Raw genomic sequence first — 23,900 nt, forward strand, 5'->3', positions numbered from 1 at the left:
CAGTTCACTTAAAGAGCAGATTCCTTGACGAGAAGTTTGTTAAAATAATAAAAAGCAGCTACCAAAAATAGGCAGTTCATTTAAAGAGCATATTCCTTAACGAGAAGTTTATTTAAATAATAAAAAACAGCTACCAAAATTGAGCAGTTCACTTAAAGAGCACATTCCTTAAAGATAAGTTTATTTAAATGATTAAAATATAGATACCAAAAATAGGCAGTTCACTTAAAGAGCAGATTCCTTAACGAGAGGTTTACTAAAATAATAAAAAGCAGCTACCAAAAATAGGCAGTTCATTTAAAGAGAATATTCCTTAACGAGAAGTTTATTTAAATAATAAAAAACAGCTACCAAAATAGGCAGTTCACTTAAAGAGCAGATTCCTCAAAAATAAGTTTATTTAAATGATTAAAAACCAGCAACCAAAAACAGGCAGTTCACTTAAAGAGCAGATTCCTTAACGAGAAGTTTGTTAAAATAATAAAAAGCAACTACCAAAAATAGGCAGTTCACTTAAAGAGCATATTCCTTAACGAGAAGTTTATTTATATAATTAAAAACAGCTACCAAAAATAGGCAGTTCACGTAAAGAGCAGATTCCTCAAAGATAAGTTTATTTAAATGATTAAAAAGCAGCTACTAAAAATAGGCAGTTCACTTAAAGGGCATATTCCTTAACGAGAAGTTTATTTAAATAATAAAAAACAGCTACCAAAATAGGCAGTTCACTTAAAGAGCAGATTCCTTGACGAGAAGTTTGTTAAAATAATAAAAAGCAGCTACCAAAAATAGGCAGTTCATTTAAAGAGCATATTCCTTAACGAGAAGTTTATTTAAATAATAAAAAACAGCTACCAAAATTGGGCGGTTCACTTAAAGAGCACATTCCTTAAAGATAAGTTTATTTAAATGATTAAAAAATAGATACCAAAAATAGGCAGTTCACTTAAAGAACAGATTCTTTAACGAGAAGTTTACTAAAATAATAAAAAACAGCTACCAAAAATAGGCAGTTCACTTAAAAGCAGATTCCTTAACGAGAAGTTTACTAAAATAATAAAAACAGCTACCAAAAATAGGCAGTTCACTTAAAGAGCAGATTCCTTGAAGATAAGTTTATTTAAATGATTAAAAAGCAGCTATCAAAAATAGGCAGTTCACTTAAAGAGCAGATTCCTTAACTAGAAGTTTATTTAAATAATAAAAAACAACTACCAAAAATAGGCAGTTCACTTAAAAGCAGATTCCTTAACGAGAAGTTTACTAAAATAATAAAAACAGCTACCAAAAATAGGCAGTTCACTTAAAGAGCAGATTCCTTAAAGAAAAGTTTATTTAAATGATTAAAAAGCAGCTATCAAAAATAGGCAGTTCACTTAAAGAGCAGATTCCTTAACTAGAAGTTTGTTAAAATAATAAAAAGCAGCTACCAAAAATAGGCAGTTCACTTAAAGAGCATATTCCTTAACGAGAAGTTTATTTAAATAATAAAAAACAACTACCAAAAATAGGCAGTTCACTTAAAGAGCAGATTCCTTAAAGATAAGTTTATTTAAATGATTTAAAAGCAGCTACCAAAAATAAGCAGTTCACTTAAAGAGCAGATTCCTTTACGAGAAGTTTACTAAAATAATAAAAAACAGCTACCAAAAATAGGCAGTTCACTTAAAGAGCAGATTCCTTAACTAGAAGTTTTTTAAAATAATAAAAAGCAGCTACCAAAAATAGGCAGTTCACTTAAATAGCAGATTCCTTTACGAGAAGTTTACTAAAATAATAAAAAACAGCTACCAAAAATAGACAGTTCACTTAAAGAGCATATTCCTTAAAGATAAGTTTATTTAAATGATTAAAAAGCAGTTACAAAAATAGGCAGTTCACTTAAAGAGCAGATTCCTTAACGAGAAGTTAATATAAATGATTAAAACGCAGCTACCAAAAATAGGCAGTTCATTTTAAGAGCAGATTCCTTAACGAGAAGTTTACTAAAATAATAAAAAACAGCTACCAAAAATAGGCAGTTCACTTAAAAGAGCAGATTCCTTAACGAGAAGTTTCTTTAAATGATTAAAAAGCAGTTACCAAAAATAGGCAGTTCACTTAAAATGCAGATTCCTTAAAGAGAAGTTTATTTAAATGATTAAAAAGCTGCTACCAAAAATAGGCAGTTCGTTTAAAGAGAGCAGATTCCTTAACGAGAAGTTTATTAAAATAATAAAAAGCAGCTACCAAAAATAGGCAGTTAACTTAAAGATCATATTCCTTAACGAGAAGTTTATTTAAATGATTAAAAAGCAGCTACCAAAAATAGGCAGTTCACTTAAAGAGCTGATTCCTTAACGAGAAGTTTATTTAAATGATTAAAAAGCAGCTACCAAAAATAGGCAGTTCACTTAAAGAGCAGATTCCTTAACGAGAAGTTTACTAAAATAATAAAAAACAGCCAGCAAAAATAGGCAGTTCACTTAAAGAGCAGATTCCTTAAAGATAAGTTTATTTAAATGATTAAAAAACAGCTACCAAAAATAGGCAGATCACTTAAAGAGCAGATTCCTTAAATACAAGTTTATTTAAATGATTAAAAAGCAGCTACCAAAAATAGGCAGTTCACTTAAAGAGCAGATTCCTTAACGAGAAGTTTATTTAAATAATAAAAAAAGCTACCAAAATAGGCAGTACACTTTAAGAGCAGAGTCCTTAAAGAGAAAATAGTTTAAATGATTAAAAAGCAGTACCAAAAATATGCAGTTCACTTAAAGAGCAGATTCCTTATTGAGAAGTTTACTAAAATAATAAAAAACAGCTACCAAAAATAGGCAGTTCACATAAAGAGCAGATTCCTTAAAGAGACGTTTATTTAAATGATTAAAAAGCAGCTACCAAAAATAGGCAGTACAATTAAAGAGCAGATTCCTTCACGAAGAGTTTATTTAAATAATAAAAAGCAGCTACCAAAAATAGGTAGTTCACTTAAAAGAGCAGATTCCTTAACGAGAAGTTTATTTAAATGATTAAAAAGCAGCTACCAAAAATAGGCAGTTCACTTAAAGAGCAGATTCCTTCACAAAGAGTTTATTTAAATAATAGAAAACAGCTACCAAAAATAGGCAGTTCACTTAAAGAGCAGATTCCTTAAGGAGAAGTTTATTTAAATGATTAAAAAGCAGTTACAAAAAATAGGCAGTTCACTTAAAGAGCAGATTCCTTAACGAGAAGTTAATTTTAATGATAAAAAAGCAGCTACCAAAAATAGGCAGTTCACTTAAAGAGCAGATTCCTTAACGATAAGTTTATTTAAATAATAAAAAACAGCTACCAAAAATAGGCAGTTCACTTAAAGAGCAGATTCCTTAAAGAGAAGTAAATTTAAATGATTAAAAAGCAGTTACAAAAAATAGGCAGTTCACTTAAAGAGCAGATTCCTTAACGATAAGTTTATTTAAATGATTAAAAAGCAACTACCAAAAATAGGCAGTTCACTTAAAGAGCAGATTCCTTAACGATAAGTTTACTAAAATAATAAAAAACAGCTACCAAAAATAGGCAGTTCACTTCAAGAGCAGATTCCTTAACGAGAAATTTATTTTAATGATTAAAAAGCAGTACCAAAAATATGCAGTTCACTTAAAGAGCAGATTCCTTAAAGAGAAGTTTACTAAAATAATAAAAAACAGCTACCAAAAATAGGCAGTTCACTTAAAGAGACGTTTATTTAAATGATTAAAAAGCAGCTACCAAAAATAGGCAGTTCACTTAAAGAGCAGATTCCTTCACGAAGAGTTTATTTAAATAATAAAAAGCAGCTACCAAAAATAGGCAGTTCACTTAAATGAGCAGATTCCTTAACGAGAAGTTTATTTAAATGATTAAAAAGCAGCTACCAAAAAAAGGCAGTTCACTTAAAGAGCAGATTCCTAAACGAGATGTTTACTAAAATAATAAAAAACAGCTACCAAAATAGGCAGTTCACTTAAAGAGCAGATTCCTTAAGGAGAAGTTTATTTAAATGATTAAAAAGCAGTTACAAACAATAGGCAGTTCACTTAAAGAGCAGATTCCTTAACGAGAAGTTAATTTAAATGATAAAAAAGCAGCTACCAAAAATAGGCAGTTCACTTAAAGAGCAGATTCCTTAACGATAAGTTTATTTAAATAATAAAAAACAGCTACCAAAAATAGGCAGTTCACTTAAAGAGCAGATTCCTTAAAGAGAAGTAAATTTAAATGATTAAAAAGCAGTTACAAAAAATAGGCAGTTCACTTAAAGAGCAGTTTCCTTAACGAGAAGTTTATTTAAATGATTAAAAAGCAACTACCAAAAATAGGCAGTTCACTTAAAGAGCAGATTCCTTAACGAGAAGTTTATTTAATGATTAAAAAGCAGCTACCAAAAATAGGCAGTTCACTTAAAGAGCAGATTCCTTCACAAAGACTTTATTTAAATAATAAAAAACAGCTACCAAAAATAGGCAGTTAACTTAAAGAGCAGATTCCTTAAGGAGAAGTTTATTTAAATGATTAAAAAGCAGTTACAAACAATAGGCAGTTCACTTAAAGAGCAGATTCCTTAACGAGAAGTTAATTTAAATGATAAAAAAGCAGCTACCAAAAATAGGCCGTTCACTTAAAGAGCAGATTCCTTAACGATAAGTTTATTTAAATAATAAAAAACAGCTACCAAAAATAGGCAGTTCACTTAAAGAGCAGATTCCTTAAAGAGAAGTTTATTTAAATGATTAAAAAGCAGTTACAAAAAATAGGCAGTACACTTAAAGAGCAGATTCCTTAACGATAAGTTTACTAAAATAATAAAAAAACAGCTACCAAAAATAGGCAGTTCACTTCAAGAGCAGATTCCTTAACGAGAAGTTTATTTAAATGATAAAAAAGCAGCTACCAAAAATAGGCAGTTCACTTAAAGAGCAGATTCCTTAACGAGAAGTTTATTTAATGATTAAAAACAGCTACCAAAAATAGGCAGTTCACTTAAAGGGCATATTCCTTAACGAGAAGTTTATTTAAATAATAAAAAACAGCTACCAAAATAGGCAGTTCACTTAAAGAGCAGATTCCTTGAAGAGAAGTTTATTTAAATGATTAAAAAGCAGTTACAAAAAAGGCAGTTCACTTAAAGAGCAGATTCCTTAACGAGAAATTTGTTTAAATGATTAAAAAGCAGCTACCAAAAATAGGCAGTTCACTTAAAGAGAAGATTCCTTCACGAAGAGTTTATTTAAATAATAAAAAGCAGCTACCAAAAATAGGCAGATCACTTAAAAAGCAGATTCCTTAAATATAAGTTTATTTAAATGATTAAAAAGCAGCTACCAAAAATAGGCAGTTCACTTAAAGAGCAGATTCCTTAAAGAGAAGTTTATTTAAATAATAAAAAACAGCTACCAAAAATAGGCAGTTCACTTAAAGAGCAGATTCCTCAAAGATAAGTTTATTTAAATGATTAAAAAGCAGCTACCAAAAATAGGCAGTTCACTTAAAGGGCATATTCCTTAACGAGAAGTTTATTTAAATAATAAAAAACAGCTACCTAAATAGGCAGTTCACTTAAAGAGCAGATTCCTTAAAGAGAAGTTTATTTAAATGATTAAAAAGCAGTTACAAAAATAGGCAGTTCACTTAAAGAGCAGATTCCTTGACGAGAAGTTTGTTAAAATAATAAAAAGCAGCTACCAAAAATAGGCAGTTCATTTAAAGAGCATATTCCTTAACGAGAAGTTTATTTAAATAATAAAAAACAGCTACCAAAATTGAGCAGTTCACTTAAAGAGCACATTCCTTAAAGATAAGTTTATTTAAATGATTAAAAAATAGATACCAAAAATAGGCAGTTCACTTAAAGAGCAGATTCCTTAACGAGAGGTTTACTAAAATAATAAAAAGCAGCTACCAAAAATAGGCAGTTCATTTAAAGAGAATATTCCTTAACGAGAAGTTTATTTAAATAATAAAAAACAGCTACCAAAATAGGCAGTTCACTTAAAGAGCAGATTCCTCAAAAATAAGTTTATTTAAATGATTAAAAACCAGCAACCAAAAACAGGCAGTTCACTTAAAGAGCAGATTCCTTAACGAGAAGTTTGTTAAAATAATAAAAAGCAACTACCAAAAATAGGCAGTTCACTTAAAGAGCATATTCCTTAACGAGAAGTTTATTTATATAATTAAAAACAGCTACCAAAAATAGGCAGTTCACGTAAAGAGCAGATTCCTCAAAGATAAGTTTATTTATATGATTAAAAAGCAGCTACTAAAAATAGGCAGTTCACTTAAAGGGCATATTCCTTAACGAGAAGTTTATTTAAATAATAAAAAACAGCTACCAAAATAGGCAGTTCACTTAAAGAGCAGATTCCTTGACGAGAAGTTTGTTAAAATAATAAAAAGCAGCTACCAAAAATAGGCAGTTCATTTAAAGAGCATATTCCTTAACGAGAAGTTTATTTAAATAATAAAAAACAGCTACCAAAATTGGGCAGTTCACTTAAAGAGCACATTCCTTAAAGATAAGTTTATTTAAATGATTAAAAAATAGATACCAAAAATAGGCAGTTCACTTAAAGAGCAGATTCTTTAACGAGAAGTTTACTAAAATAATAAAAAACAGCTACCAAAAATAGGCAGTTCACTTAAAAGCAGATTCCTTAACGAGAAGTTTACTAAAATAATAAAAACAGCTACCAAAAATAGGCAGTTCACTTAAAGAGCAGATTCCTTGAAGATAAGTTTATTTAAATGATTAAAAAGCAGCTATCAAAAATAGGCAGTTCACTTAAAGAGCAGATTCCTTAAAGAAAAGTTTATTTAAATGATTAAAAAGCAGCTATCAAAAATAGGCAGTTCACTTAAAGAGCAGATTCCTTAACTAGAAGTTTGTTAAAATAATAAAAAGCAGCTACCAAAAATAGGCAGTTCACTTAAAGAGCATATTCCTTAACGAGAAGTTTATTTAAATAATAAAAAACAACTACCAAAAATAGGCAGTTCACTTAAAGAGCAGATTCCTTAAAGATAAGTTTATTTAAATGATTTAAAAGCAGCTACCAAAAATAAGCAGTTCACTTAAAGAGCAGATTCCTTTACGAGAAGTTTACTAAAATAATAAAAAACAGCTACCAAAAATAGGCAGTTCACTTAAAGAGCAGATTCCTTAACTAGAAGTTTTTTAAAATAATAAAAAGCAGCTACCAAAAATAGGCAGTTCACTTAAATAGCAGATTCCTTTACGAGAAGTTTACTAAAATAATAAAAAACAGCTACCAAAAATAGACAGTTCACTTAAAGAGCATATTCCTTAAAGATAAGTTTATTTAAATGATTAAAAAGCAGTTACAAAAATAGGCAGTTCACTTAAAGAGCAGATTCCTTAACGAGAAGTTAATATAAATGATTAAAACGCAGCTACCAAAAATAGGCAGTTCATTTTAAGAGCAGATTCCTTAACGAGAAGTTTACTAAAATAATAAAAAACAGCTACCAAAAATAGGCAGTTCACTTAAAAGAGCAGATTCCTTAACGAGAAGTTTCTTTAAATGATTAAAAAGCAGTTACCAAAAATAGGCAGTTCACTTAAAATGCAGATTCCTTAAAGAGAAGTTTATTTAAATGATTAAAAAGCTGCTACCAAAAATAGGCAGTTCGTTTAAAGAGAGCAGATTCCTTAACGAGAAGTTTATTAAAATAATAAAAAGCAGCTACCAAAAATAGGCAGTTAACTTAAAGATCATATTCCTTAACGAGAAGTTTATTTAAATGATTAAAAAGCAGCTACCAAAAATAGGCAGTTCACTTAAAGAGCTGATTCCTTAACGAGAAGTTTATTTAAATGATTAAAAAGCAGCTACCAAAAATAGGCAGTTCACTTAAAGAGCAGATTCCTTAACGAGAAGTTTACTAAAATAATAAAAAACAGCCAGCAAAAATAGGCAGTTCACTTAAAGAGCAGATTCCTTAAAGATAAGTTTATTTAAATGATTAAAAAACAGCTACCAAAAATAGGCAGATCACTTAAAGAGCAGATTCCTTAAATACAAGTTTATTTAAATGATTAAAAAGCAGCTACCAAAAATAGGCAGTTCACTTAAAGAGCAGATTCCTTAACGAGAAGTTTATTTAAATAATAAAAAAAGCTACCAAAATAGGCAGTACACTTTAAGAGCAGAGTCCTTAAAGAGAAAATAGTTTAAATGATTAAAAAGCAGTACCAAAAATATGCAGTTCACTTAAAGAGCAGATTCCTTATTGAGAAGTTTACTAAAATAATAAAAAACAGCTACCAAAAATAGGCAGTTCACATAAAGAGCAGATTCCTTAAAGAGACGTTTATTTAAATGATTAAAAAGCAGCTACCAAAAATAGGCAGTACAATTAAAGAGCAGATTCCTTCACGAAGAGTTTATTTAAATAATAAAAAGCAGCTACCAAAAATAGGTAGTTCACTTAAAAGAGCAGATTCCTTAACGAGAAGTTTATTTAAATGATTAAAAAGCAGCTACCAAAAATAGGCAGTTCACTTAAAGAGCAGATTCCTTCACAAAGAGTTTATTTAAATAATAAAAAACAGCTACCAAAAATAGGCAGTTCACTTAAAGAGCAGATTCCTTAAGGAGAAGTTTATTTAAATGATTAAAAAGCAGTTACAAAAAATAGGCAGTTCACTTAAAGAGCAGATTCCTTAACGAGAAGTTAATTTTAATGATAAAAAAGCAGCTACCAAAAATAGGCAGTTCACTTAAAGAGCAGATTCCTTAACGATAAGTTTATTTAAATAATAAAAAACAGCTACCAAAAATAGGCAGTTCACTTAAAGAGCAGATTCCTTAAAGAGAAGTAAATTTAAATGATTAAAAAGCAGTTACAAAAAATAGGCAGTTCACTTAAAGAGCAGATTCCTTAACGATAAGTTTATTTAAATGATTAAAAAGCAACTACCAAAAATAGGCAGTTCACTTAAAGAGCAGATTCCTTAACGATAAGTTTACTAAAATAATAAAAAACAGCTACCAAAAATAGGCAGTTCACTTCAAGAGCAGATTCCTTAACGAGAAGTTTATTTTAATGATTAAAAAGCAGTACCAAAAATATGCAGTTCACTTAAAGAGCAGATTCCTTAAAGAGAAGTTTACTAAAATAATAAAAAACAGCTACCAAAAATAGGCAGTTCACTTAAAGAGACGTTTATTTAAATGATTAAAAAGCAGCTACCAAAAATAGGCAGTTCACTTAAAGAGCAGATTCCTTCACGAAGAGTTTATTTAAATAATAAAAAGCAGCTACCAAAAATAGGCAGTTCACTTAAATGAGCAGATTCCTTAACGAGAAGTTTATTTAAATGATTAAAAAGCAGCTACCAAAAAAAGGCAGTTCACTTAAAGAGCAGATTCCTAAACGAGATGTTTACTAAAATAATAAAAAACAGCTACCAAAATAGGCAGTTCACTTAAAGAGCAGATTCCTTAAGGAGAAGTTTATTTAAATGATTAAAAAGCAGTTACAAACAATAGGCAGTTCACTTAAAGAGCAGATTCCTTAACGAGAAGTTAATTTAAATGATAAAAAAGCAGCTACCAAAAATAGGCAGTTCACTTAAAGAGCAGATTCCTTAACGATAAGTTTATTTAAATAATAAAAAACAGCTACCAAAAATAGGCAGTTCACTTAAAGAGCAGATTCCTTAAAGAGAAGTAAATTTAAATGATTAAAAAGCAGTTACAAAAAATAGGCAGTTCACTTAAAGAGCAGTTTCCTTAACGAGAAGTTTATTTAAATGATTAAAAAGCAACTACCAAAAATAGGCAGTTCACTTAAAGAGCAGATTCCTTAACGAGAAGTTTATTTAATGATTAAAAAGCAGCTACCAAAAATAGGCAGTTCACTTAAAGAGCAGATTCCTTCACAAAGAGTTTATTTAAATAATAAAAAACAGCTACCAAAAATAGGCAGTTAACTTAAAGAGCAGATTCCTTAAGGAGAAGTTTATTTAAATGATTAAAAAGCAGTTACAAACAATAGGCAGTTCACTTAAAGAGCAGATTCCTTAACGAGAAGTTAATTTAAATGATAAAAAAGCAGCTACCAAAAATAGGCCGTTCACTTAAAGAGCAGATTCCTTAACGATAAGTTTATTTAAATAATAAAAAACAGCTACCAAAAATAGGCAGTTCACTTAAAGAGCAGATTCCTTAAAGAGAAGTTTATTTAAATGATTAAAAAGCAGTTACAAAAAATAGGCAGTACACTTAAAGAGCAGATTCCTTAACGATAAGTTTACTAAAATAATAAAAAACAGCTACCAAAAATAGGCAGTTCACTTCAAGAGCAGATTCCTTAACGAGAAGTTTATTTAAATGATAAAAAAGCAGCTACCAAAAATAGGCAGTTCACTTAAAGAGCAGATTCCTTAACGAGAAGTTTATTTAATGATTAAAAAACAGCTACCAAAAATAGGCAGTTCACTTAAAGGGCATATTCCTTAACGAGAAGTTTATTTAAATAATAAAAAACAGCTACCAAAATAGGCAGTTCACTTAAAGAGCAGATTCCTTGAAGAGAAGTTTATTTAAATGATTAAAAAGCAGTTACAAAAAAGGCAGTTCACTTAAAGAGCAGATTCCTTAACGAGAAATTTGTTTAAATGATTAAAAAGCAGCTACCAAAAATAGGCAGTTCACTTAAAGAGAAGATTCCTTCACGAAGAGTTTATTTAAATAATAAAAAGCAGCTACCAAAAATAGGCAGATCACTTAAAAAGCAGATTCCTTAAATATAAGTTTATTTAAATGATTAAAAAGCAGCTACCAAAAATAGGCAGTTCACTTAAAGAGCAGATTCCTTAAAAAGAAGTTTATTTAAATAATAAAAAACAGCTACCAAAAATAGGCAGTTCACTTAAAGAGCAGATTCCTCAAAGATAAGTTTATTTAAATGATTAAAAAGCAGCTACCAAAAATAGGCAGTTCACTTAAAGGGCATATTCCTTAACGAGAAGTTTATTTAAATAATAAAAAACAGCTACCTAAATAGGCAGTTCACTTAAAGAGCAGATTCCTTAAAGAGAAGTTTATTTAAATGATTAAAAAGCAGTTACAAAAATAGGCAGTTCACTTAAAGAGCAGATTCCTTGACGAGAAGTTTGTTAAAATAATAAAAAGCAGCTACCAAAAATAGGCAGTTCATTTAAAGAGCATATTCCTTAACGAGAAGTTTATTTAAATAATAAAAAACAGCTACCAAAATTGAGCAGTTCACTTAAAGAGCACATTCCTTAAAGATAAGTTTATTTAAATGATTAAAAAATAGATACCAAAAATAGGCAGTTCACTTAAAGAGCAGATTCCTTAACGAGAGGTTTACTAAAATAATAAAAAGCAGCTACCAAAAATAGGCAGTTCATTTAAAGAGAATATTCCTTAACGAGAAGTTTATTTAAATAATAAAAAACAGCTACCAAAATAGGCAGTTCACTTAAAGAGCAGATTCCTCAAAAATAAGTTTATTTAAATGATTAAAAACCAGCAACCAAAAACAGGCAGTTCACTTAAAGAGCAGATTCCTTAACGAGAAGTTTGTTAAAATAATAAAAAGCAACTACCAAAAATAGGCAGTTCACTTAAAGAGCATATTCCTTAACGAGAAGTTTATTTATATAATTAAAAACAGCTACCAAAAATAGGCAGTTCACGTAAAGAGCAGATTCCTCAAAGATAAGTTTATTTAAATGATTAAAAAGCAGCTACTAAAAATAGGCAGTTCACTTAAAGGGCATATTCCTTAACGAGAAGTTTATTTAAATAATAAAAAACAGCTACCAAAATAGGCAGTTCACTTAAAGAGCAGATTCCTTGACGAGAAGTTTGTTAAAATAATAAAAAGCAGCTACCAAAAATAGGCAGTTCATTTAAAGAGCATATTCCTTAACGAGAAGTTTATTTAAATAATAAAAAACAGCTACCAAAATTGGGCAGTTCACTTAAAGAGCACATTCCTTAAAGATAAGTTTATTTAAATGATTAAAAAATAGATACCAAAAATAGGCAGTTCACTTAAAGAGCAGATTCTTTAACGAGAAGTTTACTAAAATAATAAAAAACAGCTACCAAAAATAGGCAGTTCACTTAAAAGCAGATTCCTTAACGAGAAGTTTACTAAAATAATAAAAACAGCTACCAAAAATAGGCAGTTCACTTAAAGAGCAGATTCCTTGAAGATAAGTTTATTTAAATGATTAAAAAGCAGCTATCAAAAATAGGCAGTTCACTTAAAGAGCAGATTCCTTAACTAGAAGTTTATTTAAATAATAAAAAACAACTACCAAAAATAGGCAGTTCACTTAAAGAGCAGATTCCTTAAAGATAAGTTTATTTAAATCATTTAAAAGCAGCTACCAAAAATAAGCAGTTCACTTAAAGAGCAGATTCCTTTACGAGAAGTTTACTAAAATAATAAAAAACAGCTACCAAAAATAGGCAGTTCACTTAAAGAGCAGATTCCTTAACTAGAAGTTTTTTAAAATAATAAAAAGCAGCTACCAAAAATAGGCAGTTCACTTAAATAGCAGATTCCTTTACGAGAAGTTTACTAAAATAATAAAAAACAGCTACCAAAAATAGACAGTTCACTTAAAGAGCATATTCTTTAACGATAAGTTTATTTAAATGATTAAAAAGCAGTTACAAAAAATAGGCAGTTCACTTAAAGAGCAGATTCCTTAACGAGAAGTTAATATAAATGATTAAAACGCAGCTACCAAAAATAGGCAGTTCAGTTTAAGAGCATATTCCTTAACGAGAAGTTTACTAAAATAATAAAAAACAGCTACCAAAAATAGGCAGTTCACTTAAAAGAGCAGATTCCTTAACGAGAAGTTTATTTAAATGTTTAAAAAGCAGTTACGAAAAATAGGCAGGTCACTTAAAATGCAGATTCCTTAAAGAGAAGTTTATTTAAACGATTAAAAAGCAGCTACCAAAAATAGGCAGTTCACTTAAAGAGAGCAGATTCCTTAACGAGAAGTTTATTAAAAAAATAAAAAGCAGCTACCAAAAATAGGCAGTTCACTTAAAGATCATATTCCTTAACGAGAAGTTTATTTAAATGATAAAAAAGCAGCTACCGAAAATAGGCAGTTCACTTAAAGAGCTGATTCCTTAACGAGAAGTTTATTTAAATGATTAAAAAGCTGCTACCAAAAATAGGCAGTTCACTTAAAGAGCAGATTCCTTAACGAGAAGTTTACTAAAATAATAAAAAACAGCCAGCAAAAATAGGCAGTTCACTTAAAGAGCAGATTCCTTAAAGATAAGTTTATTTAAATGATTAAAAAACAGCTACCAAAAATAGGCAGATCACTTAAAGAGCAGATTCCTTAAATATAAGTTTATTTAAATGATTAAAAAGCAGCTACCAAAAATAGGCAGTTCACTTAAAGAGCAGATTCCTTAAAGATAAGTTTATTAAAATGATTAAAAAGCAGCTACCAAAAATAGGCAGATCACTTAAAGAGCAGATTCCATTAATATACGTTTATTTAAATGATTAAAAAGCAGCTACCAAAATAGGCCGTTCACTTAAAAGAGCAGATTCCTTAACGAGAAGTTTATTTTAATGATTAAAAAGCAGCTACCAAAAATAGGCAGTTCACTTAAAGAGCAGATTCCTTAACGAGAAGTTTATTTAAATAATAAAAAAAAGCTACCAAAATAGGCAGTACACTTAAAGAGCAGATTCCTAAAAGAGAAAATAGTTTAAATGATTAAAAAGCAGTACCAAAAATATGCAGTTCACTTAAAGAGCAGATTCCTTAACGAGAAGTTTACTAAAATAATAAAAAACAGCTACCAAAAATAGGCAGTTCACTTAAAGAGCAGATTCCTTAAAGAGACGTTTATTTAAATGATTAAAAAGCAGCTACCAAAAATAGGCAGTTCAATTAAAGAGCAGATTCCTTCACGAAGAGTTTATTTAAATAATAAAAAGCAGCTACCAAAAATAGGCAGTTCACTTAAAAGAGCAGATTCCTTAACGAGAAGTTTATTTAAATGATTAAAAACTAGCTACCAAAAATAGGCAGATCACTTAAAGAGCAGATTCCATAAATATAAGTTTATTTAAATGATTAAAAAACAGCTACCAAAAATAGGCAGTTCACTTAAAAGAGCAGATTCCTTAACGAGAAGTTTATTTTAATGATTAAAAAGCAGCTACCAAAAATAGGCAGTTCACTTAAAGAGCAGATTCCTTAACGAGAAGTTTATTTAAATAATAAAAAAAAGCTACCAAAAATAGGCAGTTCACTTAAAGAGCAGATTCCTTAAAGAGAAAATTATTTAAATGATTAAAAAGCAGTACCAAATATAGGCAGTTTACTTAAAGAGCAGATTCCTTAGAGAGAAATTTGTTTAAATGATTAAAAAGCAGCTACCAAAAATAGGCAGTTCACTTAAAGAGCAGATTCCTTCACGAAGAGTTTATTTAAATAATAAAAAGCAGCTACTAAAAATAGGCAGTTCACTTAAAAGAGCAGATTCCTTAACGAGAAGTTTATTTAAATGATTAAAAAGCAGCTACCAAAAATAGGCAGTTCACTTAAAGAGCAGATTCCTAAACGAGAAGTTTACTAAAATAATAAAAAACAGCTACCAAAAATAGGCAGTTCACTTAAAGAGCAGATTCCTTAAAGAGAAGTTTATTTAAATGATTAAAAAGCAGCTACCAAAAATAGGCAGTTCACTTAAAGAGCAGATTCCTTAACGAGAAGTTTACAAAAATAATAAAAAACAGCTACCAAAAATAGGCAGTTCACTTAAAGAGCAGATTCCTTAACGAGAAATTTGTTTAAATGATTAAAAAGCAGCTACCAAAAATAGGCAGTTCACTTAAAGAGCAGATTCCTTCACGAAGAGTTTATTTAAATAATAAAAATCAGCTACTAAAAATAGGCAGTTCACTTAAAAGAGCAGATTCCTTAACGAGAAGTTTATTTAAATGATTAAAAAGCAGTTACCAAAAATAGGCAGTTCACTTAAAATGCAGATTCCTTAAAGAGAAAATTATTTAAATGATTAAAAAGCAGTACCAAAAATAGGCAGTTTACTTAAAGAGCAGATTCCTTAGAGAGAAATTTGTTTAAATGATTAAAAAGCAGCTACCAAAAATAGGCAGTTCACTTAAAGAGCAGATTCCTTCACGAAGAGTTTATTTAAATAATAAAAAGCAGCTACTAAAAATAGGCAGTTAACTTAAAAGAGCAGATTCCTTAACGAGAAGTTTATTTAAATGATTAAAAAGCAGCTACCAAAAATAGGCAGTTCACTTAAAGAGCAGATTCCTAAACGAGAAGTTTACTAAAATAATAAAAAACAGCTACCAAAAATAGGCAGTTCACTTAAAGAGCAGATTCCTTAAAGAGAAGTTTATTTAAATGATTAAAAAGCAGCTACCAAAAATAGGCAGTTCACTTAAAGAGCAGATTCCTTAACGAGAAGTTTACAAAAATAATAAAAAACAGCTACCAAAAATAGGCAGTTCACTTAAAGAGCAGATTCCTTAACGAGAAATTTGTTTAAATGATTAAAAAGCAGCTACCAAAAATAGGCAGTTCACTTAAAGAGCAGATTCCTTCACGAAGAGTTTATTTAAATAATAAAAATCAGCTACTAAAAATAGGCAGTTCACTTAAAAGAGCAGATTCCTTAACGAGAAGTTTATTTAAATGATTAAAAAGCAGCTACCAAAAATAGGCAGTTCACTTAAAGAGCAGATTCCTTAACGAGAAGTTAATTTAAATGATAAAAAAGCAGCTACCAAAAATAGGCAGTTCACTTAAAGAGCAGATTCCTTAACGATAAGTTTATTTAAATAATAAAAAACAGCTACCAAAATAGGCAGTTCACTTAAAGAGCAGATTCCTTAAAGAGAAGTTTATTTAAATAATAAAAAAAAGCTACCAAAAATAGGCAGTTCACTTAAAGAGCAGAATCCTTAAAGAGAAAATTATTTAAATGATTAAAAAGCAGTACCAAAAATATACAGTTCACTTAAAGAGCAGATTCCTTAACGAGAAGTTTACAAAAATAATAAAAAACAGCTACCAAAAATAGGCAGTTCACTTAAAGAGCAGATTCCTTAACGAGAAATTTGTTTAAATGATTAAAAAGCAGCTACCAAAAATAGGCAGTTCACTTAAAGAGCAGATTCCTAAACGAGAAGTTTACTAAAATAATAAAAAACAGCTACCAAAAATAGGCAGTTCACTTAAAGAGCAGATTCCTTAAAGAGAAGTTTATTTAAATGATTAAAAAGCAGTTACAAAAAATATTCAGTTCACTTAAAGAGCAGATTCCTTAACGGGAAATTTGTTTAAATGATTAAAAAGCAGCTACCAAAAATAGGCAGTTCACTTAAAGAGCAGATTCCTTAACGAGAAGTTAATTTAAATGATAAAAAAGCAGCTACCAAAAATAGGCAGTTCACTTAAAGAGCAGATTCCTTAACGATAAGTTTATTTAAATAATAAAAAACAGCTACCAAAATAGGCAGTTCACTTAAAGAGCAGATTCCTTAAAGAGAAGTTTATTTAAATAATAAAAAAAAGCTACCAAAAATAGGCAGTTCACTTAAAGAGCAGATTCCTTAAAGATAAAATTATTTAAATGATTAAAAAGCAGTACCAAAAATATGCAGTTCACTTAAAGAGCAGATTCCTTAACGAGATGTTTACAAAAATAATAAAAAACAGCTACCAAAAATAGGCAGTTCACTTAAAGAGCAGATTCCTTAACGAGAAATTTGTTTAAATGATTAAAAAGCAGCTACCAAAAATAGGCAGTTCACTTAAAGAGCAGATTCCTTCACGAAGAGTTTATTTAAATAATAAAAAGCAGCTACTAAAAATAGGCAGTTCACTTAAAAGAGCAGATTCCTTAACGAGAAGTTTATTTAAATGATTAAAAAGCAGCTACCAAAAATAGGCAGTTCACTTAAAGAGCAGATTCCTAAACGAGAAGTTTACTAAAATAATAAAAAACAGCTACCAAAAATAGGCAGTTCACTTAAAGAGCAGATTCCTTAAAGAGAAGTTTATTTAAATGATTAAAAAGCAGTTACAAAAAATATTCAGTTCACTTAAAGAGCAGATTCCTTAACGGGAAATTTGTTTAAATGATTAAAAAGCACCTACCAAAAATAGGCAGTTCACTTAAAGAGCAGATTCCTTAACGAGAAGTTAATTTAAATGATAAAAAAGCAGCTACCAAAAATAGGCAGTTCACTTAAAGAGCAGATTCCTTAACGATAAGTTTATTTAAATAATAAAAAACAGCTACCAAAATAGGCAGTTCACTTAAAGAGCATATTCCTTAAAGAGAAGTTTATTTAAATGATTAAAAAGCAGTTACAAAAATAGGCAGTTCACTTAAAGAGCAGATTCCTTGACGAGAAGTTTGTTAAAATAATAAAAAGCAGCTACCAAAAATAGGCAGTTCATTTAAAGAGCATATTCCTTAACGAGAAGTTTATTTAAATAATAAAAAACAGCTACCAAAATTGGGCAGTTCACTTAAAGAGCACATTCCTTAAAGATAAGTTTATTTAAATGATTAAAAAATATATACCAAAAATAGGCAGTTCACTTAAAGAGCAGATTCCTTAACGAGAGGTTTACTAAAATAATAAAAAGCAGCTACCAAAAATAGGCAGTTCATTTAAAGAGCATATTCCTTAACGAGAAGTTTATTTAAATAATAAAAAACAGCTACCAAAAATAGGCAGTTCACTTCAAGAGCAGATTCCTTAACGAGAAGTTTATTTAAATGATAAAAAAGCAGCTACCAAAAATAGGCAGTTCACTTAAAGAGCAGATTCCTTAAAGAGAAGTTTATTTAAATGATTAAAAAGCAGTTACAAAAAAGGCAATTCACTTAAAGAGCAGATTCCTTAACGAGAAATTTGTTTAAATGATTAAAAAGCAGCTACCAAAAATAGGCAGTTCACTTAAAGAGCAGATTCCTTCACGAAGAGTTTATTTAAATAATAAAAAGCAGCTACCAAAAATAGGCAGTTCACTTAAAAGAGCAGATTCCTTAACGAGAAGTTTATTTAAATGATTAAAAACTAGCTACCAAAAATAGGCAGATCACTTAAAGAGCAGATTCCATAAATATAACTTTATTTAAATGATTAAAAAACAGCTACCAAAAATAGGCAGTTCACTTAAAAGAGCAGATTCCTTAACGAGAAGTTTATTTTAATGATTAAAAAGCAGCTACCAAAAATAGGCAGTTCACTTAAAGAGCAGATTCCTTAACGAGAAGTTTATTTAAATAATAAAAAAAAGCTACCAAAAATAGGCAGTTCACTTAAAGAGCAGATTCCTTAAAGATAAAATTATTTAAATGATTAAAAAGCAGTACCAAAAATATGCAGTTCACTTAAAGAGCAGATTCCTTAACGAGAAGTTTACAAAAATAATAAAAAACAGCTACCAAAAATAGGCAGTTCACTTAAAGAGCAGATTCCTTAAAGAGACGTTTATTTAAATGATTAAAAAGCAGCTACCAAAAATAGGCAGTTCACTTAAAGAGCAGATTCCTTCACGAAGAGTTTATTTAAATAATAAAAAGCATTTACCAAAAATAGGCAGTTCACTTAAAAGAGCAGATTCCTTAACGAGAAGTTTATTTAAATGATTAAAAAGCAGCTACCAAAAATAGGCAGTTCACTTAAAGAGCAGATTCCTAAACGAGAAGTTTACTAAAATAATAAAAAACAGCTACCAAAAATAGGCAGTTCACTTAAAGAGCAGATTCCTTAAAGAGAAGTTTATTTAAATGATTAAAAAGCGGTTACAAAAAATATTCAGTTCACTTAAAGAGCAGATTCCTTAACGAGAAATTTGTTTAAATGATTAAAAAGCAGCTACCAAAAATAGGCAGTTCTCTTAAAGAGCAGATTCCTTCACGAAGAGTTTATTTAAATAATAAAAAGCAGCTACCAAAAATAGGCAGTTCACTTAAAAGAGCAGATTCCTTAACGAGAAGTTTATTTAAATGATTAAAAAGTAGCTACCAAAAATAGGCAGACCACTTAAAGAGCAGATTCCATAAATATAAGTTTATTTAAATGATTAAAAAACAGCTACCAAAAATAGGCAGTTCACTTAAAAGAGCAGAATTCTTAACGAGAAGTTTATTTTAATGATTAAAAAGCAGCTACCAAAAATAGGCAGTTCACTTAAAGAGCAGATTCCTTAACGAGAAGTTTATTTAAATAATAAAAAAAAGCTACCAAAAATAGGCAGTTCACTTAAAGAGCAGATTCCTTAAAGAGAAAATTATTTAAATGATTAAAAAGCAGTACCAAAAATATGCAGTTCACTTAAAGAGCAGATTCCTCAACGAGAAGTTTACTAAAATAATAAAAAACAGCTACCAAAAATAGGCAGTTCACTTAAAGAGCAGATTCCTTAAAGAGAAGTTTATTTAAATGATTAAAAAGCAACTACCAAAAATAGGCAGTTCACTTAAAGAGCAGATTCCTTAACGAGAAGTTTATTAAAATAATAAAAAGCAGCTACCAAAAATAGGCAGTTCACTTAAAGAGCAGATTCCTTAAAGAGACGTTAATTTAAATGATTAAAAAGCAGCTACCAAAAATAGGCAGTTTACTTAAAGAGCAGATTCCTTCACAAAGAGTTTATTTAAATAAAAAAAAAGCAGCTTCCAAAAATAGGTAGTTCACTTAAAAGAGCAGATTCCTTAAATATAATATTATTTAAATAATTAAAAAGCAGCTACCAAAAATAGGCAGTTTTATCTCTCTTTTTGCGCGTAAGTGGCGCCTCTTGTGGGATATTTCACTCTTGTTCATTCGCATTGAATCGAAAATAAACGGGTGGTCTGCTATAGCACGGTAATTCATGGTCGTATAGAAGCAAATGATTTTTACGAAATGATAATACCAGCACATTTCTATGTGATCTTATAGCAAGAATACATTTGGAATAACAGATAATATAATAATTAGCATAATAAAATAATAATCAGCACCACCTTGGGCCCAAGTAATCTATCGACTTTTAATTCCATTAACTAACAATTTAAGTAGGATACAGGTACTCTATAGATTCGAATTCACTGCCTCGCGCGTTGTCAACAGCGTTTACCCACTTCCTACCGGAACCATGGTAACGAACTATGTGGGGTGGTTAGCACTTTCCCCTCGCATCAATAGGAGCCAGGTTTAATCCTAGCTTTTGGCACTGGGTGAAAACTCGGAACAACTCCTTCTGCGTTGAGTTTGCAAGTTCTCTCCCCTTCAATAAAAGCTTGTTGCGGTTACCGGCCATAGTTAGTGTAGGCAGTTGTTGGCTCGTGTGGCATGGAGGGCTTGCAAACACACTCCAACGCATTGTAATCCGACCACCTGAATTAATGGCTTTTAAAGTCGCTTGATGACTTAGGCCTAAGGTGGTGCCTTGGGTATTAGCCTAACTGATTATTATTATTATAGCGACCGATGAAGGTAAATTTTTCTGAAGTGGGTTATCGCTTCGTTACAAAACCGCCAATTGGAAAGCTCTCTGAATAGTTCTTTCTATAAAGTAACATGGCCTTCTTGTTTTAAAGTAGCTCTTACGTCACTGTATTTACTTTCTCCAACACTTCGAGCGCGCGCTCGCATCACGAGGAGCTTCCTATTTTCTAACGCTCGTGCAAATCGCGCGTGCTAAGATAATTCCACCAAAGCTCAGTCTTGTGACGTAAGAGCAACATGTTATACTTCTACTTTTAACAAGTTGGGTAAGCATAAAACATTTATAGAAAGAACTATTCGAATCTTTTCTTACACGTGTAAATACTGGCTTTAATGAATGAAAGAATTTCTTGGTTCATAAATATATTAAGAACACCGAAGTGACAAGTAATAGTTAGCGAATGGACGCTTCAATAAAAGATACTCGGTTTTTACTCCCCTCTCCAAATTCATCTGGGAAGGAACTATTTCCGGTCGGTCGGTTAAACAGTTAGAATGGCTATCCAAAAAGTCAATTTTAAGTCAATTGGAGACGCGTTTTTGCCCTCATGAGAAATTTGCGTCAGATAAGAAACGCGTCGGCTCACGTGTATAAGGAACATACTTATGTTAATTTTCGATAATATATTTTAAGGTAAAATATAGAATGTTACTAAAACTAAGTATAAGAAGATAATATTATTATTATTATCATCATCTTATGGTATAAATAATTAAAATATACAGAATATTTTTATATTACCGGGCAATTTTAAGGCTTCTCATGGAGGCAGAGTTAATTCATTTCGTATAAAATTATCTTTCGGAAAAAGATGAAAACTAATTCCTTTAGAACTAAACGTATTACTTTTGCAGTACGGTATGCAACAAGTGTTTCCTTTTAACCAGGTAACTTTTTTTGGCATGATAAGGCTTAGCAAAAAACCGATGTTATGTTCGAGAAAAGTTTCCAGCTTTCTAATATTTCAACAAGCACTATATAAATAGTAACTTATGAGTCCTGGCTGTCGGAAATATTACTTCTTGCCAATTTCTGGGAAGATGTTTTATTTAAGCGCCTATTACATTCTCTTTTGGAGTGAAATATATTATAGGGGATAAAGAGTATAGTAAAATATAAAGTGCAGTATGAAAGGACGCAATAATAAAGAAGGGGTTTGAAGGAACTGCGAACTTGGGGTACGGGTTATACGCGTCTCCCCTTTATTCACCGTGGCCATTATGCTCATTAACCTTTTCAGTTAACTTATACCCACCTAGCGACCAACGCGAGAAGCTATCTTCGCAGCTGAAATTCCGTCCGCTAATCAGACGCTTGGCGTTTAAAAACGAGCGTCTGTCTGCTTAACAAATGAAACTCCACCAGCAAAGAGCGGCGCTGGTCGCTTGGTGGCTCTATGCTAATTGAAAGGGCTCATTATTGAGTATAATACGAGCCGGCGGGGTCAGGACATCTGGCGAGCGGCGTAGTACAATCGAAAAAGATTCCGCTTTAGGCCCATTATCCGAAGCATTGTTCTCTCTGGTGAAGGGGTGCTCAGGTAGATATATCGCTCTTCCAGAGAGTGGCATTTAAATTTAAGCAGGGGAAAGAGAACAGCGGAATATAGTAGATAATTAAATGCGTTTCCGAGTGAAACGAACGAAAAGGAAAACTTCGATGGCCCGGATTGAGATAGAAGAGAGAGCTAAGCTTCTTTCTCGGAGCGAAAAGGTGGCAACTTAAAAAATGTTCGTTTTTAAATCAGTTCGATTTGGAGGTACTTCACTTGTAATGGACTAATTGCTTACCTCGAGGGGTTTACCATACATTTGTTGATTGATGAATGAAACTAACTACATGCTTAGTAACTTATTAATCATTTTAGTATTGTCTAAACTACAGGATTGTACACTGATTCACTACGTCCAGTACAAGCACTTGAATGTGAATAATAAGTCATCTATAGCGACTTTTATTGCCTTTTAATTCCGGTAGCCAGGTTAAATGGCGTAGGAGGGTGGTGGCAAGCCCTTCATTTGAAAACTGGTTCCATTGAGCAGTTGCATCCGGTTTTGGGATAAACAAACTGGCCAAAAATTATTATATTTCAAAATGTCGGAATGTCTTTATTGCGTCTTTATCAAAAAGTATGATATTTTGGAAATATGTTTATAAAAGCAAATTTATCCGGTTTGTTAATGGCTTACACCATTTTATTTATTCAAACCTGGCTGGCAACTAGACCTGATTACAATTCATTAATTTGAAATTTCCATAACAATTAAATTGGTTCCAAGAATAAGTTAGTATTGTAGTACAAATTTTCAGTATTTGGAAATGTTTGAACATTATTAATTCAAAACTTAAGTGGTACCTGGTACCGGGTTTCAGTTCCAAATTTTCATAAACATTTTAATTTGTCCCAAGAATAAGTTAATATTGCAGGGCAATATTTTCAGTTTTTGGAAATATTTGAACATGGCACATACAGAATGGTAGTAAAAGGAAAAGCTTCGAATGCCAACAGTGTCTCCACGTTGTGACCGAATTTTCAATAAAACAGGGGCATTTCATCTGCTGGACTTCATTTAAGAACTATTTCCTTCCTTTAGTTCAAAAATATCGTGACAGATGGCAGTATTATATTTGGCACGTTTTGTTAAAAATTTAAATATTATGCAAAATTATTATAGATTGCAGAATCTCTGATGCAACTAATTTTCTTATTGTTTATTTATAAGAATGAATATTAAAATAGCACTTGAAAAAAATAGTAATCGTACTTACCATATTTTTCCACTCAGATTGCATTCTGGAAATTAAGTGGCGCTAATTGGGGAGCTTAAAGGGGGGGCTACCAGTTTCGCTTCAGTTTATCGCCAGGATTTAACCCCCTCTTTTAAAAGCGACGCGCGCTCTGATTAGCGCAAACGATTTAATTGGTTTTATGTAAATAGAAGAGAAAGGGGGGGGGGATGGTCTAAAGAGCGCCGCCCTGGCGGATTAATTAGTCACACCTCAGAGCAAACTGGAAAGTTTTCCATTAAATCTCAGCTCTGCAAAATGAAAAGCCCTGATTTTTCCAGCAATCAGTTTGGTCTGTTAGCCAGCGATAGAATACGGAAGAGAGTTGTAATAATGCTTCTTTACTTGAGCCGCCATTGAGTCTCGCTTTTAAGAATTGATATGCTTCTTTAAAGCGAGGCTGAATTCCTTGATAAATTATGCCGCTTTGTAGGAATCATAAATATTCTTACTCTCTACTCCTAACTATAGACTAAGATATTCGCCGCTAGCAGTGCTACAGACCTAGCGGTCATCTAGGCAGACGCCTTCAGCTATTTACATTCTGACATTACTTACATTGGAACTT

This window comes from Leiobunum rupestre, chromosome 10 (genome assembly GCF_980474605.1).
Source record: "Leiobunum rupestre chromosome 10, qqLeiRupe1.1.hap1, whole genome shotgun sequence".
NCBI classification, from domain to species: Eukaryota; Metazoa; Arthropoda; class Arachnida; order Opiliones; family Sclerosomatidae; genus Leiobunum; species Leiobunum rupestre.